Here is a 5,640-nt window from a genome sequence, read left to right as displayed (position 1 = left end):
GTCAAGTATTTAACCCATTTTGTTATGGCAAGCCTAAATAAGTTCAGAAGTAAAAATGTGCATATCAAGTCACAGGTTGCATGGACTCACTCTGCAATAGTGTTTAACATGATTTTTGAATGACTACTGCATCTCTGTACCCAACACATGCAATTATATGTAAGGTCCCTCAGTCAAGCAGTGAATTTCAAATGGATTCAACCACAAAGACCAGGGAGGTTTTCCAATGCCTCACAAAGGGCACCTATGGTAGATGGGGGAAAAAAATAAGAAAAAAAAGCAGACATTGAATATCCCTTTTAGCGTGGTGAAATTATTCATTATACTTTGGATGGTGTATCAATACACCCAGTCACTACAAAGATACAGGCGTCCTTCCTAACTCGGTTGCCGGGGAGGAAGGAAACCGCTCAGATATTTCACCATGAGGCCTAATGGTGATCTAAAGCAGTTATAGTTTCATGGCTGTGATGGGAGAACTGAGCCGGGATCAGCATTGTAGTCACTCCACAATACTAACCTAATTGACAGAGTAAAAAGGAAGCCTGCACAGAAAAAAAATATTACAAAACATTTATCCTGTTTGCAACAAGACACTAAAGAGTAATAATGCCAAAAAATTGCTAAAATATTACGTTTTTGTCCTGAATAGAAAGTGGTCAGCTTGGGACAAATCTAATGCAACATATTACTGAGTACCACTCTAAAAAATATTGTCAAGCATCGTGGTGGCTGCATTGTGTTATGGGTATGCTTGTAATTGTTAAGGACTGGGGAGTTTTTCAGGGTAAACATGGAATGGAGCTAAGCGCAGGCAAATACAACACATTACTGAGTACCACTCCATATTTTCAATTATAGTGGTGGCTGCATCATGTTATAAACTCAGCAAAAAAAGAAATGTCCGCTCACTGTCAAGTGCGTTTATTTCAGCAAATTTAACGTGTAAATATTTGTATGAACATTAATATTCAGCAACTGAGACCAACTGAACAAGTTCCACAGATACAGTGGGGGGAACAAGTATTTGAAACACTGCTGATTTTGCAGGTTTTCCTACTTACAAAGCATGTAGAGGTCTGTAATTTTTATCATAGGTACACTTCAACTGTGAGAGACGGAATCTAAAACAAAAATCCAGAAAATCACTATGATTTTTAAGTAATTAATTTGCCTTTTATTGCATGACATAAGTATTTGATCACCTACCAACCAGTAAGAATTCCGGCTCACAGACCTGTTAGTTTTTCTTTAAGAAGCCCTCTGTTCTCCACTCATTTACCTGTATTAACTGCACCTGTTTGAACTCGTTACCTGTATAAAAGACACTTGTCCACACACTCAATCAAACCGACTCCAACCTCTCCACAATGGCCAAGACCAGAGAGCTGTGTAAGGACATCAGGGGTAAAATGGTAGACCTGCACAAGGCTGGGATGGGCTACAGGACAATAGGCAAGCAGCTTGGTGAGAAGGCACAATTATTAGAAAATGGAAGAAGTTCAAGATGACGGTCAATCACCCTAGGTCTGGGCTCCATGCAAGATCTCACCTCGTGGGCATCAATGATCATGAGGAAGGTGAGGGATCAGCCTAGAACTGCACGACAGGACCTGGTCAATGACCTGAAGAGAGCTGGGACCACAGTCTCAAAGAAAACCATTAGTAACACACTACGCCGTCATGGATTAAAATCCTGCAGCGCACGCAAGGTCCCCCTGCTCAAGCCAACGCATGTCCAGGCCCGTCTGAAGTTTACCAATGACCATCTGGATGATCCAGAGGAGGAATGGGAGAAGGTCATGTGGTCTGATGAGACAAAAATAGAGCTTTTTGGTCTAAACTCCACTCGCCGTGTTTGGAGGAAGAAGAAAGATGAGTACACCCAAGAACACCATCCCAACCGTGAAGCATTGAGGTGGAAACATCATTCTTTGGGGAAGCTTTTCTGCAAAGGGGACAGGACGACTGCACCGTATTGAGGGGAGGATGGATGGGGCCATGTATCGCGAGATCTTGGCCAACAACCTCCTTCCCTCAGTAAGAGCATTGAAGATGGGTCGTGGCTGGGTCTTCCAGCATGACAACGACCCGAAACACACAGCCAGGGCAACTAAGGAGTGGCTCCGTAAGAAGCATCTCAAGGTCCTGGAGTGGCCTAGCCAGTCTCCAGACCTGAACCCAATTGAAAATCTTTGGAGGGAGCTGAAAGTCGTATTGCCCAGCGACAGCCCCGAAACCTGAAGGATCTGGAGAAGGTCTGTATGGAGGAGTGGGCCAAAATCCCTGCTGCAGTGTGTGCAAACCTGATCAAGAACTACAGGAAATGTATGATCATCTGTAATTGCAAACAAAGGTTTCTGTACCAAATATTAAGTTCTGCTTTTCTGATGTATCAAATACTTATGTCATGCAATAAAATGCAAATTAATTGTATGATTTTTAAGTAATGTGATTTTCTGGATTTTTGTTTTAGATTCCGTCTCTCACAGTTGAAGTGTACCTATGATAAAAATGACAGACCTCTACATGCTTTGTAAGTAGGAAAACCTGCAAAATCGGCAATGTATCCAATACTTGTTCTCCCCACTGTGTGTGTGTGTATATATATGTATAAAATAAAATAACAATTTCTTTCACTTTGACAAGTATATTGTGTAGATCATTGACAAAAAATGACATCCATTTGAATCCCACTTATGCAGTATATTTATAATCATGATTTTATTTAGAAACTAACAATCCTATACTGTCCACTGACTTGACAATCTATGCACTGTCGTCTAATAAAACTTCCTAATTCTCATCAGTATATTTGAAGTGAATGACAAGTTTTGGAGTTCACCATGTAAGGTACTGTGCTATCCTTTGTTAGCAACCAGTTCAAGTCAGTCTTTGTTTTCGGAGCATTCCAATCATCCCAAATATTCTGCCTGGTGTCATTCAGTTCCTAATTTAGGCCTATATTCAATCCGCACCGTGGATCCACGCTATAGCACAATTTAAATTGAATGGCGATGTTTGAAGACTGCATTCACGGTAAATGCTCTATACAGTGCCTAGTGAAAGTCTACACACCCTTTGCACAGTTGTCACATTATGCTGCTTTTAATTAAGATCCAACAATGTATTCAATTGGGATTTCCCCCCACTTATCTATACCACCTACTCCAACCTTTCAAAATAAAAAATGACATGCACTACTGTTCAAAAGTTGGGGGTCACTTAGAAATGTCCTTGTTTTTGAAAGAAAAGCATTTTAAAATAACATCTGAAATAAGGTGTAGACATTGTTAATGTTGTAAATGACTATTGTAGCTGGAAACAGCAGATTTATTTTGTTAAAAAAAAAAATTGAATATCTACATAGGCGTACAGAGGCCCATTATCAGCAACCATCACTCCTGTGCTCTTGAGTCAACATGGGCCAGCATCCCTGGGAACGCTTTTGGTGTGTAGCCAGTTCAGAAGGGAAACCCGAGTGTGGTGGCATCAGCTGATTGCATCAGTGGATATTGCACCAATTGGATTCACACACTAATTACATGCGGTCTATTTAAGTTTACCAGTTCTACACACGCTTCATCAATGCTGGATGTCAGGCACTCCCATTGCGCTGGTGACTCATGCTGATGTAACTAGCTGTTACTCGCTATGCTCACTGTTTCTGATATGAACTTTTGGTAACACTTTATTTGACCCCTAGCATAACACGGTCATAACCATGCCATAATATATAACAGTCACAACACTCTCATGACACATTTATACGCATTGTGATATATATTCTAATATTTTCTGGCTGGTTATGAGTGTCAAAGACAACAAATCATACACAAGGCAAACCATTCCATTCTACGTGTAAATAGTATGTTATATAACATTTCCTAAAATTGGCAATTTTTTTACTGTTGTAATTGTAAACACATTGATGTCAAATATGGGCCGAGCCCAATGGTTTGTCGCTGATGAATGCAGGAGCAGGACAAAACGCCCTCTTTGGGACTTATAACTGACATATGGTCATGTACGTGATAGGCCTATCTGGCTTATTATTACTCTTATAACTACAAAACATGTACTGTGATAGATTCTATACATTTCCATATTTTGAAATTAAAGTTTGTTGACAACATTTATGTAGTGCTACAACTAGGGGCAGACATTTGAACTGTTAGCTGCAGCCAAAACCATGCCCCGTTAGCCAAAACCACGCCCCGGGACGTTCATGTAGAATGCCCCGGGGCGTGGTTTTGGCTTAACTGCGTTGGGAAAAAGCAATTTTTCCACTGGGCTTCTCTTCTTCTAACGTATGAGGCGCACCTGAGCTCTTTCCAAGTCCGGAAGTGAATATCACGTAGTGCGATTTTATTTTTTATTTTTTTTAAATTATGAATAATAAGCATATGCTTTTACCTGATAATAGACTACTAATGATAATATAACTTCAAATACTGAGCTAGTAACGTTAAGTAGCCTAGGTTAACTTAGCTGACCTTCAATTGAGGGAATTCAGCAGATTTCCGAGACATTTCTTTTTGAAACTCTGAAAATAAATACATGGGCAGCTGGGCTTGACAATCTGGACCCTCGCTTTCTAAAATTATCAGCCGAAATTGTTGAAACCCCTATTACTAGCCTATTCAACCTCTCTTTCGTATCGTCTGAGATCCCCAAAGATTCGAAAGCTGCCGCGGTCATCCCCCTCTTCAAAGGGGGAGACACTAGACCCAAACTGTTAAAGACCTATATCCATCCTGCCCTGCCTTTCTAAAATCTTCGAAAGCCAAGTTAATAAACAGATCACCAACCATTTCGAATCCCACCGTACCTTCTCCACTATGCAATCTGGCTTCTGAGTTGGTCATGGGTGCACCTCAGCCACGCTCAAGGTCCTAAACGATATCATAACCGCCATCGATAAAAGACCGTACTGTGCAGCCATCTTCATCGACCTGGCCAAGGCTTTTGACTCTGTCAATCATCACATTCTTATCGGTAGACGCAATAGCCTTGGCTTCTCAAATGACTGCCTCGCCTGGTTCACCAACTACTTCTCAGAGTAGTCTGGCCCTTATTTGAACACTGTGCTAACAAACCTCCAAACGAGCTTCAACGCCATACAACACTCCTTCCGTGGCCTCCAACGGCTTTTAAATGCTAGTAAAACTAAGTGCATGCTCTTCAACCGATTGCTGCCCACACCCTCCCGCCCGACTAGCATCACTACTCTGGACGGTTCTGACCTAGAATATGTGGACAACTACAAATACCTAGGTGTCTGGTTAGGCTGTAAACTGTCCTTCCAGACTCACATTAAGCATCTCCAATCCAAAATTAAATCTAGAATCGGCTTCCTATTTCGCAACAAAGCCTCCTTCACTCATGCCGCCAAACATACCCTCGTAAAACTGACTATCCTACCGATCCTTGACTTCGGCGATGTAATTTACAAAATAGCCCCCAACACTCTACTGAGCAAACTGGATGTAGTCTATCACAGTGCCATCCGTTTTATCACCAAAGCCCCATATACTTCCCACCACTGCGACCTGTATGCTATCGTTGGCTGGTCCTCACTACATATTCGTCGTCAAACCCACTGGCTCCAGATCATCTACAAGTCTTTGCTAGGTAAAG

The sequence above is a fragment of the Salvelinus sp. IW2-2015 genome, linkage group LG20 (assembly GCF_002910315.2).
Source record: "Salvelinus sp. IW2-2015 linkage group LG20, ASM291031v2, whole genome shotgun sequence".
Lineage (NCBI taxonomy): Eukaryota > Metazoa > Chordata > Actinopteri > Salmoniformes > Salmonidae > Salvelinus > Salvelinus sp. IW2-2015.
The sequence above is the reverse complement of the archived record's forward strand: the minus strand, read 5'-3'. Positions refer to the sequence as shown.